The following is an 18,686-nucleotide window of genomic DNA, read 5'->3' on the forward strand; positions in this document are numbered from 1 at the left end:
CTCTTTTTCCTGGTTCTCTCACATGAGGTACTTGGCCTCACATAACCAGGCGTGGGGAAGATCAGCTGAACTCTGCTTCCTTTTATTTCATTGGACAGTTGGTTTTATATAATCACTGTGGTGGTGTGAGCGTGGGATACAGACCAGATGAATCAGGCGAAGGTGTGTGATGGTGTATTTACTGCTTCTTTTGGTTCTTTCTCACAGAGGAATTGGCCTTCAATGGTCCTTGTGGGGCTCGGGGAAACAATTTGCCTTGGAGTTCCTGTTAGCTTTAGTACCTTGGAATTTGGGAGATGATATATTCAACATCCAGGTAGAACTTATCTCTGGGGGACATGTGAGTTCATGTGAAAATTAATAGGATATAAACCTAAAGCCAGCTGTTAAGGTGGAACAAGTGAAGCCACCATTAACCTATTTATAAAGTGCTTCAACAAAATTATCCAGATTCTTCATCCAGAGTTTCCTTCAGAGTTTATTGAAAGTTTCATTATTTTGTTCCCCACTGGTCACTGAAAGATTTCTGTCCACAGGCTCTGTCAAAAATGAAGAGTCGCTTTGCCCCTGGATTCTCAGTGGTGGCAAAGAGATTGCAAACCTATTATTATATTATCTCAGCAGCTTATTACATCCCTTCTGGTATAGTCAGTCTAAACTAAACAGGCAAAGACATTCACTCAAGAGTCAAGGATGGTGCAGCAGAGATGCTACCACAGAGCTGAATTCAAGCTGCATTGCAGTCATTTTTTGTTCTGATGTATCAAAGCCAAGTCCCTGTTTTCCCTACTGCTTTCAATCATGGTGATAATTGAATGTTTTCTAGCAATATAATGGGTATTGTGAGCAGTAGTTGGGACTCACTGTTTCTTTCCTTCTTCCTATTTGGTTCTTTTAAAATATTTGCATGTGTGAAAAAAGGCAATTTTTTCTTTGGTATATATTGTTATAGGTAGAGTTTGGAGGGTTTCTATTGGTTTGTCTACCTGAGAAAACCAGGCAGTTTCCAAACTTCACCATTATTCATAATAAACAAGAAAAAATGATAGGCTACCTTTATGGCAGTAATAGTGTGTGTGTGTGTGTGTGTGTGTGTGTGTGTGTGTGTGTGTATGTATGTATGTGTGTTTATGGGAGGAGGAAGAATAGGATATAATACCTGTGCTTGCTGTTTATATTTACGGTATTTCTTAATTTTCTATCCCACCCTTCCTTCCAAACAACCCCAGGGTATCAAACAATAAAACAGCAAACCAGTACAAAATATATATTTTTAGAAAGCAACAACAATCAAATATCCTATGTTCATAGTTAAACAATTTCAACTTTGCTTTGTTGTTGTTTAGTCGTTTAGTCGTGTCCGACTCTTCGTGACCCCATGGACCAGAGAACGCCAGGCACTTCTGTCTTCCACTGCCTCCCACAGTTTGGTCAGACTCATGTTTGTAGCTTCGAAGACACTATCCAACCATCTTGTCCTCTGTCGTCCCCTTCTCCTTGTGCCCTCCATCTTTCCAGTGGCGTAGCGTGGGTTGTCAGCACCCGGGGCAAGGCAAGTAATTTGCGCCCCTAACCCGTGGATTTGCGCCCCCTAACCCTAACCCCCAGATGTTGCGCCCGGTGCGGCTGGCCCCCCCTGCACCCCCCACGCTACGCCACTGCATCTTTCCCAACATCAGAGTCTTTTCCAGGGAGTCTTTTCTTCTCATGAGGTGGCCAAAGTATTGGAGCCTCAGGGCTGATTTCCTTAAGAATGGATACGTTTGATCTTCTTGCAGTCCATGGGACTCTCCTCCAGCACCATAATTCAAAAGCATCAATTCTTCGGCGATCAGCTTTCTTTATGGTCCAGCTCTCACTTCCATACATAACTACTGGGAAAACCATAGCTTTTACTATACGGACCTTTGTTGGCAAGGTGATGTCTCTACTTTTTAAGATGCTGTCTAGGTTTGTCATTGCATTCCTCCCAAGAAGCAGGCGTCTCTTAATTTCATGGCTGCTGTCACCATCTGCAGTGATCATGGAGCCCAATAAAGTAAAATCTCTCACTGCCTCCATTTCTTCCCCTTCTATTTGCCAGGAGGTGATGGGACCAGTGGCCATGATTTTCGTTTTTTTTTTTTGATGTTGAGCTTCAGACCATATTTTGCGCTCTCCTCTTTCAGCCTCAATAAAAGGTTCTTTAATTCCTCCTCACTTTCTGCCATCAAGGTTGTGTCATCTGCATATCTGAGGTTGTTGATATTTCTTCCAGCAATCTTAACACCGGCTTGGGATTCATCCAGCCCAGCCTTTCGCATGATGAATTCTGCATATAAGTTAAATAAACAGGGAGACAAAATACAGCCTTGTCGTACTCCTTTCCCAATTTTGAACCAATCAGTTGTTCCATATCCAGTTCTAACTGTAGCTTCTTGACCCACATAGAGATTTCTCCGGAGACAGATGAGGTGATCAGGCACTCCCATTTCTTTAAGAACTTGCCATAGTTTGCTGTGGTCAACACAGTCAAAGGCTTTTGCATAGTCAATGAAGCAGAAGTAGATGTCTTTCTGGAACTCTCTAGCTTTCTCCATAATCTAGCGCATGTTTGCAATTTGGTCTCTGGTTCCTCTGCCTCTTCTAAATCCAGCTTGCACTTCTGGGAGTCAACTTTGCTAGAACCAGTATATTTTAGCCATCAAATGCCTGGGTGAACATTTACCTTTAAAATTCTGCCCAAATGCTGATGATACTACTCTTTGGGCCGTATTTAGCAATGCAGCTCTGCTGATGCAATGAACTTCCATGTGCACAATGAAACTTCCTCTTCCTCACCTGTTCCCTCCTTCAAATCAGGTCCCGGGAGTTTGGGGGATCGTCTAGGGTAGATTTGGGGTGTATGAGGAGGGGGAGGAGAGGAAACACAAGTCCTGTTGCAGCAGTGGAACTATGTGTACATAGCATTGCCTACAACCATTTATTTTTACTCTTTGTATTTACCCACCCAGCTAATTCACACGATAGCCCTGCGAGAGACAATGGCTTCATCTGCACTATACATTTAAAGCTGTATCACACTACTTTAAACAGTCAAAGACTCAAAGGATCCTGGGACCTGCAGCTTGCTAAGGGTGCTGAGAGTTGTCAGGAAACCCCATTCCCTTCACAGAGCCACTCCCTGCCAGTGGATCTATAGCAGGGTTTTGGAAGGCTCTATAGAAACTTTTTTCTTGGTCGATATTTTATTGGCTGCACCATGGATACTAGTGTTGTGGGGGAAAATGTTTTAATTGACCAAGTATGTTTTTACTGCATTTTATTTTGGTGGGAGGGAGTGGACTTGATGGTTTCATATTTGTATTTTTATTGGTTTGGGCTGCCTTCGACAAGCATTGCCTGAAAAGGCGGCCTACAAAGAGTTTAAAACAAATAAATAGAAATAAAGAATGCTGAACTTAAATCTACTTTTCTGCAAGTTTAGCCCATTAGCTCTAATCCTGCCCTCTGAGGCAGCAGAGAACAGGGATTTGACCTCAACTGTGTGACCATAGCTGTCAACCTTCCCTTTTTTTGCGGGAAATTCCCTTATTCCAGCGCTGTTTCCCGCTGCTATCCCGGATTGTTAGATATCCCGTAGACTGTCCCCAGGATAGGTGAGGCTGCTGATCCCTTATTTTCGAGGCTGCTGATCCCTTATTTTCAAATCTGAAAGTTGATAGCTATGTGTGCTCTTCAGATATGGAAGGAGTACTATCATGTCCCCCTTGGTCTTCTCTTCACCAGGCTAAACAGTCTTTAGAACCTATTTTCCATACCGCTGGCAATCTTTGCTGTTCTTCTCTGAACCTGTTCGAGTTTGTTTATATCCTTATTAAAACAGTGCCCAGATAGTGGAGAGAATACTCTAGATGATGTCTGACTAGTGCATTCTTGACATGGAGAATACAATGTACAGGTAGCAAATTCCAAGGAGTGATATTTTGGAAACCCTCTATCATATTTTGCTATGCTGGGCGTGAAGAGGCAGGACGTTTTTCAAGTATAAATTCCTCACATATAGTGATTTCTCACAATATATAGTGATATATAGTGCTAGTAATAAAACATATTCTCCCCACCCCATTAAAACAGGCTATCAGTGCAATAATCTAAAGATGAGAGGCAGCTGACTTTGGAGTTGCTTATAAAACCTGGACATCCAAGATTATAAGCTTCTTATAAAGTTGGAATATCAAGCCTCGAAGCCAGCAAATTCAATAATCTTGAGATATGTCAGGAAGAAATAATGGAGCAATAGTTCTCTTCATAAATCTATCACGGATGAAGAGATTTTTGTATCCCCCCCCCCATGATATTGAGAAATACCAGTTTTCATATATAGAATCTTGAGTCAAAATGTATAGAAAAGCAAAAACCATATATAATAAACCACCATAAATTGGCACAAACTAATACTATAATGTCAAAGTATGAATCTATAACTGCAACATAACTTGACAGTCACCCATCCCAAAGAACCCTCAAAAATTACACGAAATGTATTTTTAAAAGGGTTATGGAAGGTGTGGGGGAAGTAACCTAAGGAAGTCTGAAAAGATTTGATTTAGAAAACAAAATCAGTACTCAGTGAATCAAAAGAATTAATGACTCATCATGGTAATGGCTTTCAATATGTAATTTCAATGCAAGACCTACACTTATTCCTGGAATCCATCCCAGGTTAGACTTGGTGCATATGTTGCATGTGTCAAAAACAGTCTCCTTGTGGCAAATATAGGTAAAGGTAAAGGGACCCCTGACCATTAGGTCCACTTGTGGCCGACTCTGGGGTTGCGGAGCACATCTCGCTTTACTGGCCGAGGGAGCCGGCGTACAGCTTCCGAGTCATGTGGCCAGCATGACTAAGCCACTTCTGGCGAACCAGAGCAGCGCATGGAAATGCCGTTTACCTTCCCGCCAGAGCGGTACCTATTTATCTACTTGCACTTTGACGTGCTTTCGAACTGCTAGGTTGGCAGGAGCAGGGACTGAGCAACGGGAGCTCACCCCGTCGCGGGGATTCGTACCGCTGACCTTCTGATCGGCAAGTCCTAGGCTCTGTGGTTTAACCCACAGTGCCACCCATGTCACTTGTGGCAAATATATGTAGCACTACTAATATAGAGTGGTTTATTACCTGGTTTGCTGCCATTGTGAAGAATGTATCAGGGCCAAACTGGACCTGATATGAACGTGCATCCTTTTTGTTATGTAAATTGCAGCCATGGGAAAACCTGCACAATTTCAGGGGCCCATACCACAATCCTGACAAAAAATGCATCTTTAAATATATTTGCATTTTGAGGGAAGCCTACATGGATGCCTATGCAAACAGGAGCTTCGGAGAGGTATTTTTTTTGTCCAGGTGTACAGGATATAGGAATGCAGCAGATTCCTGCATTAAACTGAAAAAAGCAACATAGCGATACATATACATAACTTGTTGTCTGTTTATTGTTTGTGGAATAATGATGTAAGTTGTTTTAAATGCTTAGAATGTTTTGAACACTAATTACATGCAATTTCATTTTTGGAAAATGAAACAGCTATTGTATATAAGAAACCCTCTGAATGGGATATTTTAGTGGAAAAGCTGTTGTAAATGGTTTGAATATGGGAGGTATATTATAAGTATTTGAAAATCCAAAAATCTTTTACCTTATCCACAGAAGCTGGAACCCTTTTCCATACTGCAGTGGAAATCAATTATTTTCCTGAAATAATTTCAGGAAATCAATTATTTTCCTGAAATGAAAGGGTAGTAAGCAACCCACAGTTTCTGGAAAACTCAAATCCTTTTCCAGATTGTGTTCAATAGCACTGAAAAAAAAAATCACATAATAATTAAAGCTTGGTGCCGTTTCTTTACTTCCTCTACTATAATCGAGTGTCTTCATATTTTCTCTTGTTCTTCCTGGGAAGTTTAGTTTTTCTAGCTTGTTCAGAGCATGATTGAATTGTTGGTAGTTCTTTATTAATGATAGATAAAGTAAGAATGCAATCTCTTTAATACATCTATGAATCTTTATCTAGATACAATGATACTTTGTATTTTAAGAATGCATTTCTCTATTATGTCCATTGAGGGTTATGTTTCACGCAGCGTGTTTTCATTGTTGTAGATGTATTATAAATTAAAAGCTATTTACACCAATGCCTCAGTAAACCGTTAGTTGTGGAATTACTCCAGATCTTAATATAATTTACATGCTGACATCCTAGCATCTGTTTCCTGCTATGAATTGCTTGTTTGTTCCCATTTCTGCTTAAGCAGGCAAATGTACTAAATACCAATATTTGATTTATAAGAACCATCATAGCTAACGCTCTGTTTTCCAGAGCCTTCCAGCCGATTCCCCCAGCAAGCATGCTGAAAGTCACATGCCTCGTCAAGTTTATTCCACATTTTATGACAGTGCTGAAAACATGATTATTTTTATAGTCCCAAACCTCTGATTAGTAGGAGGAACAAAAGTGCCTTTGGTATTACTGATACTATCATATGCCGACAGCAAGACCATTAATAAATTAAAAACATTGCAACTTGCATTTGCATAATTGAGCATTTTGAAGGTGGCTTAAATGGGAAAACATCACGATGGGCTGAAATCTAATTCTGGGATTTACACAGGTTTTATGCACGTAAAGGAAAGGCAATTAGCACTAGCTGAGAATTTTTATTTTCACCGCTATATTATGAGCATCCTTGGAGTTATCAAGTTAAAAATAGCAACTTGGAAAAGCTGGTAATGAGCACTGTTATAACAACTACCCAATGAAAGCTGAAACCTTTTCTTCTAAATCCACTTTTCTTTCTCTCTTTCTTTAAAAACAAAAGAAGAAAAAGTGTACATTCTCTCCCTGTTGCTATTCTTTGTACAGAAGGTCCTATCTCTGAGGAGGGCTGTTACTAATGGTCTTTGAAATGAAGGTTTTCTGAATGGTGAAAAAAGGACTCTCTGTCTTTCTCTTTTAATGGCTAGCTGGACCTTGAAAGAAAATCTAGAATTTTCCTCTAACAATCAGAGGTGAAATTCAGTTAGGCAGCAAAATTTCATAACAAAAGCCCCACAAACTGCAAAGTAGTGCATAGCTTTCGGTGTGACTTTCTTTGTCAGCTTTTTGCATTGTTGATCAATTTGCTGTCCTGCTGCGGTCAGTGCTTTACTAATAGTCTAGTAAGATCCCATGACTGGCATTCTGCCTTTTTAAAAACCATCTCCATTGCTACAGTTAAGAATCTGAATTTCTAAATCAGCTGTGATAGCTGTTGGCTTCTTTTATTATTAGTATTATTCATGCGCTGGTAGGAAAGGAAGAATATTGAACCATAATTAGGAGCTGGTAAAATGCTACTGGAACAAACTTGAAAAGGTCAGTTTCCAGGCAAGAAGCATTTCAAAGACAGTGTCTTAATTTTTCTTCTTTTTTCTTGTGTCTTAATCGTTGTTGTTATAGCAATGTTTCAATTCCTTGTTCTTAACTGGGGAGGAAGCAGTAATTGTGTGAGAATCCCATTGCAGTGCAAAATGGTAATGCTAACCTTTCTAATTTGTTGTTACTGTTAGATTTTAATTATTGAGTGCAAGGGGAAAGCTTCTGAATAGTGTGAAACATCGTTGTAAAGAAGCAGTGTACATATTCTCTAAATTCAACATTTAAACTTTAAGGAGTGTTTTTAAAAGGTCTCTGTTTAAGCTGTTGTGAAAGAAATTGGGAAATGTGAGAAAATGAGTCTGTACAAATAGTAAAGTGCAGCTTTAAGGAAAAGAAAAATCACCTGATCTTCTGCTTGTGGAAGTACTAATATAGCAGAGAGAAATTTCTTCCAAATGAGACACTCTTGTAGGAATTGTGGGGTGATACTTAGCTTAGTCATAATCTGATAAGACCTATTGAAATGAATGGACTTAAATAACACCCACATGGGTGTAGGTTAATTAAGTAATTATAACCAATATTTTCCCTCAAACATTTGTACTTAGAAATAAAAGGATAACTGAACTTAGTGGGTTTTGTGTGTTTATACAATGGGCAGTGTAAATATTGATGGATTAGGATACTGTCTTCCTCTGTCTGCCTATATGCCTTCATTCTTATTTTTAAAAGACAACTGAAAGTAACATCAAGTTTATCTTATGTGCATGATTGTTGATAGGAGATTCATACTGTATGTATGTATTTATGTATGTGGCACCCAACTGGAGGTTGAATATTAATGAAGATGAAGATGGTCTTTAAGGTGCTACTGGAAAGAATTTTTTTTTTTTGACTATGGCAGACTTTTGGTCTTTAAGGTGCTACTGGAAAGAATTTTTTTGTTTGTTTTGTTTTGACTATGGCAGACCAACACGGCTATCTATCTGTAAATGAAGATGAAGTTGTTTGAAACCCCTAAGAAACTGCAGCTGTTTAATTAATTGAATTTTTCTGGATGCTAAGGGATTTCCTAAGGTCATGTCTATGTTCAAGAAGGAATTGCTTCTTATTGAATAACAGACTGGCTGAAAAGGTGTTCTGATGCTTTCTTGATGCATCTATATTTGTTTGAGTACTTAAACAGAGATTCCCCACCCAGCTATCCTCTTTAGCATAGCTATTTATTGACCTGTAACAGCTGTCTGTGTGCAGATCTGTATAACGGATGATATGGGTTACATTTCCTGGAACAGTTTATGTTTCCAGAAGCCTTTCTCATTGCAGGCGGGTTGAATATACCTCATCATCAGGTCCTTCAAGCCATCCAGTTCTACATCCACATGTCTTTCCTGACATGATAAAAACAAGGCTGACTTGGAATTGCCCTCTTCCTCTAACACAGAATGGGTTTTTGATTTTCCAGCATTGCCTGCAGCTAGTGTTGAGCAAGAGTAGTGATGAAGGAAAGAGCTGATCCTATAGTTACATAACAGTGGGCTGTGAGAGGGGTTCGGTGGGCCAGTGGGATTACAGCTGATGCCTGTGTGGAAAAGCTGAAGTTGTGAGAACCCTCCAAGTCATTCATAAATCTCATGTGTATACTTCCAGTATTTTCGTGTTTGCTTGTTTTGTTATTTTTGCTTTGAAAGCATACCTAAGGAAGGCTTATTCAAGATGGAGTTACTCTCTACATTAGGTGTGCCATGCTGATTTGCATAGCCAAAAATTGCAATCCTGTGTAGGCCAATTTTTAAGCCCCTGACATGAGTTGGAACATTGGCTTCTACCAATAGAGGTGAGGAATCCCACATCATGATGACATCAGATTATTTTGTGTGTGTATTTAAAATGTGCTTTGCAATTATAGAGAGGATTATCTTGCTGAGGACAGTGTGGGGTATGCTTGCAAACTCTGAGGAAACTATTAGGTATTGATATGCCCATGCCTCAACATAAAGCCCCATTGAACTTGATGTTGGCAGCACAATAATTCTTTTTTAAAAATAGACATAGCACTGGGGGAGTCAGAGACATCTAAATCCCAGCATCCTAATGGGGATGCAAATCACCGCCTCCTTGGTCATCAAATCAGTCTTTTAATGAGCATGGAGGTGCAATAATGTGTCTTACTCAGCTTATCTGTATGTATGTCAAATGTGTGTGCATGTGTGAGTGGGGGGTGGTCACATCCACCACTGACATGTGGACCTTGGAGAGTTGGCAGAGAACGAATGTGGCCCTTGGGGCAGCAAAGCTTAGCCACCCCTGCATTACATAGCAATCCACCACTTTGTGAGCATTAAAGTCATCTTATGTAAAAGTAAATTAAACATCCTTTGTGATCTTTTTCATGGTCCTCATAGGGGACCCAAACTAATTGCTTGAAAAGCCACATCAGACTCCAAAACAAGGAGTTATAATGGTATATGTGTAATTAATAGAATGTTGCCACATTCAGTCATGTGTGCATTAAAACATTTGCTGTTGATTTACGTTCATCTGCAGAAAGATGAGCAATGATTTTCGTGTGTATGTGTGTTTTCCCTTACTATTGATAAATCCTGACTCTGATTCAAGAATAGTAAAATTTGTTCTAGAATTTGGTCCAACTGGCTTTCCCCTGTTTTTAATTTATTTTGTTGGGTGGGTTTGAATTAAATCATTTGCATATCTAAGGAGCATTGTGTTGTCTACTCTTTGCCTGCATTCGGGTTGTTTTGCTTTTTAATGACTGTTTTCACTAGGCTGGAATGATTGTAGAAGCTTTTACTAGACTTGCCTTCAAGACCATCTGCAGCTGTTTTCTCTGTCTTAGGAAACTGAGGACGTTAGGAATGTGAGAATTTGTCCATTGATTACATCATTTTGCTGCTTAAGGCCTCAATGAATTGTGCTGTAAATCTGTGGTACCTAATAGTCACTTAACAATGATGTATTATTTTAATATTGGAAGAAACCATTTGGCTGCATTTTGGAAATGCCTGAAATATGCATTCCGGAGTGTATTTCATATGACTGGATTCAGCGACTCAGGTTTGAAAATGAGTCTCTTCTATAATTAGAAATAATTTATCTTGAAAGTTAGTTGTTATGTGACTTTCCAGGGCAAAAGTCATTAACTGTGTGTTGTGGTTATTGCTATTTTAAAGGCCACTGTTGCTATGTTCCACACCCTGAAAATATTGGGTGAAATCCAGTGCTACTATTCTCCTTGTTGAATGACTTTTGATCTAGTGTAAGAGTCTGAACACATAAGAGAAGGGGAGCCATTTTTCCCAACTCTGCCCTGCAGCCCACTGTGCCATCTTCCAGGCTATTCGGAGTGGACGAGGCTGCAAAAGGAAGGGGACTCTGTGAAAATTGCCTCTTCTTCTCTTAACTAGCACATGCCTTGGCCAGATTAAATGATGTTCTGCTTACTTTGGATTTTGACCAATATTACCAAAATTGCAGGAAGTTGAGTTACCAAGAACAAGTGGTTGTTGCTCAGCTGGCAAAATTAACTTTTTGAGCAACATGACGTAAAAGCAAGAAGGATGGATTCTCACGCTCCAAGCTACAGTACTTCAGCAATCAAATTAAAACAATAAGAATCGCAACCTAGTTAGGAATCTATCTACAATTTTCTGAAGTGGCCATTGATTCAAGAAACCAATAAGTTCATGTTCTCCAGAGTGCTGGGATCAGTTTTCCTTACTCCCTTAGGATCATTACTGCTAGTGGCCAAGGCAACCCAGACAGATGGGCGGGGTATGAAAATAAAATAATAAAATAAAATAAAATAATTATCCAAATGTATTGGGTTAAACCACAGAGCCTAGGACTTGCTGATCAGAAGGTCGGTGGTTCAAATCCCTGCGACGGGGTGAGCTTCCATTGCTCGGTCCCTGCTCCTGCCAACCTAGCAGTTTGAAAGCACATCAAAGTGCAAGTAGATAAATAGGTACTGCTCCAGCGGGAAGGTAAACGGCGTTTCCGTGCGCTGCTCTGGTTCGCCAGAAGTGGCTTAGTCATGCTGGCCACATGACCCGGAAGCTGTACACCAGCTCCCTCGGCCAATAAAGCGAGATGAGCGCCGCAACCCCAGAGTCGGTCATAACTGGACCTAATGGTCAGGGGTCCCTTTAGCTTTATTAGTACTTCTCAGCAGAAGGGATAAATAATTGCTCAAAACCAGCCATGGTAGTGAAAGACTCCTCTCTCTTTCCCTCCACCCTCATTCTTCTTCCCCTCCTCCTCCGAATATACCTAACATTGATTGCAGGTTTAGCACCACAACCACTGATGTACACTTTATCAGCTTAAAACACGTTAACATGTTTGGATGTGTTTTAAGTGCCCTAAGTGCACTAATGATGCTTGTTCTACTTGGAAGAGAGCTGAGAAATATTTCTGCCTTTGTCTGTAATGAATACCTGATTGATTACACATACATTGAAAACATTACCTATTCTCAATCCATAAACTGCAGGGAGGGTTAAAAACCATTTCCCAGGCCTTCTCTGAGTTACATTGTGTTTAGTTTGGCAGATACCTAACTGATCTGACCCAGGTAGCCTAAATCATAGAGAGGAAAGGTAAATGAACGAGGGTTTATTTCAGCTCCTCTGACTCATATTGGTCTTCTGAAATTCGGTCAGGTTGTTCAAGCCCTACTTATTGTAATGCAACAGAAACTGAGATTCTTCTGTAGTGATTGCACAGGTATTAAAAGACACAAAGTCTTCAAATTGATACATTGCGGTATGGATGTTCATAGGTAACTTCTTGCTTCATCACATGAGTGAAATGGACTGAAAAAGAGATGTCTATACATGTGGGGTTGAGGAGGTACAGTGAAGAACAGCCCAAGTTAACAATGTGAAAACCATAGATAATGTGAATCAGTGCTGAAGCACTAAACATATAAAGAATGTTACCAGATTATACTTAAAATAGAAAACTCTTGTTTTTCTAGTGATAAAATATAACCCATAATCCTTGTTAAAAACCCTGGGAAATAAAATCGAACACTGGAATGAATTCCAATTGCCCTCTGAAATGGTCTTGTTAAGTAGAGTGACCTTGAGGTCAGAAAGGGAATGTTTGGGGAGATTGAAAATGTTCCCTGACTCGTGTCTGTACATTTCTATTCTGAAAGTCAGATTACTGCCCGTTTATTCTTGTGCAGAGTGACTTTCTTGTTTGGCTGATGAAAACTCCTGAAGGGCATTGATGGCAAGTGATAGTGTACATGGCATTAGTTAATATGCTGGTGTTTGGAATGTGGATGGAATGGTCAATGACCTTAATTGTACAGTATTACCAAGGTAGCATAAGGAACAGAGAGGACACTTGTTTACCCGTTGGTGGCCTAGGAGTGTTGGTGGATAGTGATTTCTGAGTGGCCTAAAATGAAGGGTGGTCCTTTCCTCTACGGCCTTCTTGAGATGATCATTTCCTAGATCACTTGAAAGTCCCTGACGGAAGGTTTTTCCTCTGTTGAAATCTGTCTGAGGACAACAGAGTACATTTTCAAGTACAATGGCAATAATGAGCACTAAGCTTGGATTCATACACCAGATAATTATGAGGGACAGAATGCTAAGTATCTGCTTAACCTCTTGTAATTAACCAAGCTGAAGGGTGGCCAAGCTTAGACACCCTGCATAGCACACACATGCTCCTATGCGGAGCATATCCAGAAGGCACTGAGAATAAAACACAAGCTTGGGGATGCAGATATATGGAAATGGATCTTTCTTGACATCCTTATATTAAGGAAAAGAAAAATGCTACTGTTTTCCAACATGTGTGACAAACCTCATAAAAGCTGTTCACTTGACTCCCTGTGGCAAGTAACAGTTGCCACCAGACAATTAGGCAATTGACAAATAATAACTAAGCAATCCTAAACATACAAAGAACAAGTCCTCACTGAATTTAGTGGGACTTACTTTTGAGTACGCATGCTTAGGATTACACTGCAAGGCTGCAGCCATACGTACACCTAATTTGGAGCAAACCCCATTGAACATAGCAAGACTTATTTTTTAGTAAAAATTCATTGTTACTTTTGTGCCTTATTTGCAAAGCTCATACACATTGCAACCTGTTTATTCATTGTTTTCCTGCCCTCGTGAAAGTTGGTTGGGTCAAAGTCAGGCTTTAAAGTTGCTCTCTGGTGTAATAACTTCAATAAAGTTGCACTCTGGTGTAATAACTCCAAAATCATGGATGATAAGGGGATGTTCTGTCCCCATGGTCAGAGGCCGTAATGCTTCTGAATACCAGTTACTTGAAACTACAGGAGGGGGAGAAGGCTGTTGCTTGTGGGTTTTCCACAGGCATCTAGCTGACCTCAGGATGCTTGTCTAGATGGATCATTGTCTTGCTTCAACTGGTTCTTATGTTCTTACGTTACATATGACAGCAGCAGCAACTGTGTTTGTAGTCTAGTGACCATTTCTGCATTCTCCACAGTGCCCTGAACTTCGCAACATGGTGGAGCGCTGCAGCAGAACAAATGGTGGCAGCCACAAAAAGTGGTGGGGAATATTCAGGGAAATTCTGTAGAGTGGGCTTCTTTTGGGGGAGTCAAAAAAAGAGGAAAAATCCGAACCTTTTTTTTTTTTTTAGTAAAAAATTTCTTCTAAGAATTCTCATCTCATCTCAAGGTAGGTAGGCAGAAGATGCTGAGGGAGGGGACCTAAGGTATTACAAGGATGGGTTAAAAATACACAAATATCTCTGTTTTCATTGTGAAATATTGCAAGTTTTTTGGGGGGGGTATATTTCTATATTAAAGTTTTCCTTTTTTGTAACCTTTAAAAATAAGATTCTACAGGGCTTTAACAATGCCAGCCAGACCTTCATCCACACATAAAGGAAATGTGCATGTTGCAACACCTCTCCTTTGAGAAGAAAAATCAGTAAACATAATAAAAGGGAAAGTGTGCTCTGTTGTTCTCTGACCTGTTCCCATTCTGCAGCAGAGTGCTAGAAATGTTTCTTCCTTCATTACATAAATTGTTAATTGGCCTTTGAGTTCTGGTTTTGATCCAATTCCATTAAATCTGGCTGGCAACATGCCCCCCCTTTCTTAATTAAAAGCTGCATTAAATCTTAAGGTGCTTGCCTTCGGTAGCTAATAAATTCTGGCTACATGACTTGTGGTCAGATAGCGATCTCGTTTTAACTAGATTTAGAAATTGCCCAGTAATTTAAGTTGGCCTTTTCATATATAATAGTAAAATAAATAAATAAACACATTAACAGCAAAAACAGCATTGGTTAATAATATACATTAAATTATCTCTCTTTAGTTTATGGCTCTGAGTGATCTTGTTCCAGTATACTGTACAGAAATTGATTCGATATGTCCAGACTTTTAATGATTGCTTTTAAAGGTGTTGTGCCTTTATAACTGCAGTTGATGTGGTTACTAGTTTGTCCCATTAGAGTTTCTGTACTCTGACTCTCATGACTTGAATTATGTTCAAGGAGAAAGCAGGAAAAGGTTACTAGAAAGATGGTGGATGGACAAGGAAATACTATTAGACTAAGTTTCTTGTTCTGAATCCAACTCAGGAAGTAGTTACCAAGAAGATGAATATTTTGGAAGATTTCTTTAACTGTACAGTGGTAAAGGTAAAGGTACCGGTACCCCTGCCCGTACGGGCCAGTCTTGACAGACTCTGGGGTTGTGCGCCCATCTCACTTAAGAGGCCAGGGGCCAGCGCTGTCCGGAGACACTTCCGGGTCACATGGCCAGTGTGACATCGCTGCTCTGGCGAGCCAGAGCTGCACACGGAAACGCCGTTTACCTTCCCGCTGGTAAGCGGTCCCTATTTATCTACTTGCACCCGGAGGTGCTTTCGAACTGCTAGGTTGGCAGGCGCTGGGACCGAGCAGCGGGAGCGCACCCCGCAGCAGGGATTCGAACCACCGACCTTTCGATCAGCAAGTCCTAGGCGCTGAGGCTTTAACCCACAGCGCCACCTACAGTGTACCACCTACAGTGGTACCTCAGGTTAAGTACTTAATTTGTTCCGGAGGTCCGTACTTAACCTGAAACTGTTCTTAACCTGAAGCACCACTTTAGCTAATGAGGCCTCCTGCTGCCACCGCGCCGCTGGAGCACGATTTCTGTTCTCATCCTGAAGCAAAGTTCTTAACCTGAAGCACTATTTCTGGGTTAGTGGAGTCTGTAACCTGAAGCGTATGTAACCTGAAGCGTATGTAACCCGAGGTACCACTGTATGTGTGACAACCAGATTTTTAAAAAATATGTTGTCCTAAAGAGAATTGGGAGAAAGGGGAAAAGCAGAAGGGACTGTGTAGCTACAACGGTGTGGCAAGCCAGAGGCCCAAGTCTTCATGCTCTTATACATGAATTATCCTTTTAAGTTGCATTGAGTTGGTTCTGGATTATTTGTTGATTAATTAACCATCTAATCCTTTGCAAACGTAGGACCTGTTGAGTTCAGTAAGATGTGCTTCCAGGCAAGTGTATAAATAATGCAGCCTTTTGTAGCAATCCTATACCCAGTTTCATGTGAGTAAGCCCATTTGGTCATGAGTCCACATGTCTTTTTCATTGCTTATAGAACAGAAACATATTTGTCTGTTTACTTAAGTGCACACACAACTTACTTGAATCCCATATGACATTTCCTTGGACGTTGGTCCCATTTGAACCATGTGCATGTGCATAAACATGCAATAACTTGGTTCAAGTACAAGGTTGCCAGCATTACAACTGTATCCTGTGTCTTTTTACACAGGAAGCAGGCCTGTTAAAACGTTGATAGCTCTGCTGAGATTTATCTTCATTCAGAACCTGCAACTTCACTCAGGTATTTGACAAAGCAGAATGGGCAGTAGGATCTAGAATACCATGTGCTTCTGCATTCTTAAATGATAATTGATAAGATGCATCCTCATGTTTTGCTAATTAACTGTCAAAACTTCAAACTTCATGGAGCTAACTATGAGCTAAACTTAAGACAGAGTTGATAGGTCTAGACTCTGAGAGGACTTTCTGTCTTCTTATCCTACCTATTAAATAATCATTATGGCAAATGAAAAAATACAATAAACTATGTTCTAATAACGCCTGCCAACCTAGCAGTTCGAAAGCACCTCCGGGTGCAAGTAGATAAATAGGGACCGCTTACCACCGGGAAGGTAAACGGCGTTTCCGTGTGCAGCTCTGGCTCGCCAGAGCAGCGATGTCACGCTGGCCACGTGACCCGGAAGTGTCTTCGGACAGCGCTGGCCCCTGGCCTCTTAAGTGAGATGGGCGCACAACCCCAGAGTCTGGCAAGACTGGCCCGTACGGGCAGGGGTACCTTTACCTTATGTTCTAATAAACTCCAAATTTAAAAATGTAGAAGTTAAAGCAACTAAAAAATCAGGCACATTGAAAGGCTAGCAGTCATATTAAAACTGGAGAATGCCATTGGAATAAGTACTTATTAGGTGCTCATCAAAAATTCAGACTATGGTTCTTTTTGTACTTAAAATATATAGATAGATATCTTTATTGTCATTGTCCCATACAGAACAATGAAAGTGAAAAATAGCCCTTCAAATAGAGGACTGTACCCTATAAAGTAGGGCCCATGGCCACCCTGAGCATCCAAGTGCTGTGATGTTCTGAGAAACTGCCTGGTGGAATTTCCACCTTTTATTCCACTTTTTTACAGGAGCCTTGTAGACCCAGCAGCCTCACCTAAAAGCAGTCTGGCACAATGCAGTTACAGATAGGTAGCCGTGTTGGTCTGCCATAGTCAAAACAAAAAAAATTCCTTCCAGTAGCACCTTAAAGACCAACTAAGTCAGTTCTTGGTATGAGCTTTCGTGTGCATGCACACGAAAGCTCATACCAAGAACTGACTTAGTTGGTCTTTAAGGTGCTACTGGAAGGAATTTTTTTTGGCACAATGCAGTCATTCATATGGGAAACCTATTGAGTTACAGAGTTTGGTAACAAACAGGTCAAGAGACTCTCTGGCGTCCTCCATTTTGTGGTGTTTCACAGTCAGCTACCAGTAGGTGGCCAATTGAGAAGATGAAGCCTGCTGGTCTCTCTCTTTCCTTTGTTGTCATATATAATTGGCATGAGGAATCACAGTTGTGCTGGAGGTGTTGGCACCCCTGTGCTCCCCTCTTCGGCAGCAGTCACTTGTGAGGTGTGATGCCTGGTTTCTGCTGCCTTTTGATTTGCTCCCTGGCTGCCTTGCTGTCAGCTACTATATGAACTTTGCAGGGCTGTGGGGCTCAAATTATTAAAATTCAGAGATACCTCATTAATTTGTGCTGCTTCGGATGCTGTACTCGGTGACCTGCCTGAACTGAGATTGCAAGCAAATCTTTCTGACCCCCTCAAAATTGTTTGGAAAAGGAAGTTAGGCATATATTGTTAACTTGCCTGTGGAAAAGTAACTACTGCTCAAACATGCCCCTTACTGCTGTAAGACATTGCAAAAATAAAAATAAAAAATGTATGAACAGTAGGCCAGCAGACACCTATGAAATTTCATTTGCATAAATTGCCCGTTCTCATTTTCGATATTCTTATGTGACTCAGTATTAAAAATTACTAGCCTAGTTTTGCTAATATTAGCAGTAGAGCCCTTTCCGAGTAATCTAAAAATGTTCCAAGGGGCTAAATAATTCAAATTGCCTCAGGTCTACACACACACACACACACCCTGGTGAAACGAGTGCATCTTCATTGTCTAAGAAAATGGATGAGGAATAGGAGGTCATCCGAAGCCTCTCATTTATATGATAATTACAAATAAGCAGTGGCTAGTGATTCAGGATACAAATCATTTGCTCCTATGAGACCAGTGTGTTTGCTAAACAGGAAGTATGTGATTATGTATTGCTAATTAGTTTCCAGGTGATGGGAAGAATGCAGTGCATAAGAGGCCCAGTTCACACTGCACAGCCCCACTATTTCTCTGTAAGGCAGTTATCTTGTAATTGAATTACTGCCTTTAATTAATATATGCATCTAAATTAAGAACATGTGTATGTTGTGTGGAGATGCAGAGCGGAACACTGATAGTTATGTATATGCCTGTCTGTGTTTCCATCTAGGTAGGACATCATAGGAGATTAATGACAGAAAGGAAGGGAGCAAAATGCAGAGCTAATGAAGAATGTGAAACCATATTTGTGAAAAAGTGTGCAAGTTAGCCTGTTTTCCAAGTCAAGGAGATGGAGAAATCGGAGGGCAAAAAGCCATGCTC

General features: G+C 40.5%; 1 long non-coding RNA gene across 1 annotated transcript in view; it reads right to left on the reverse strand.

Annotated features, from left to right (window-relative positions):
• The window catches only part of LOC309379406, a 356,632-nt gene that overhangs the window by 200,485 nt on the left and 137,461 nt on the right, over nt 1-18,686 (reverse strand). The gene's annotated exons all lie outside the window — the stretch shown is intronic.

The sequence above is a fragment of the Podarcis melisellensis genome (assembly GCF_964234715.1).
Source record: "Podarcis melisellensis genome assembly, chromosome: 10".
NCBI lineage: Eukaryota > Metazoa > Chordata > Lepidosauria > Squamata > Lacertidae > Podarcis > Podarcis melisellensis.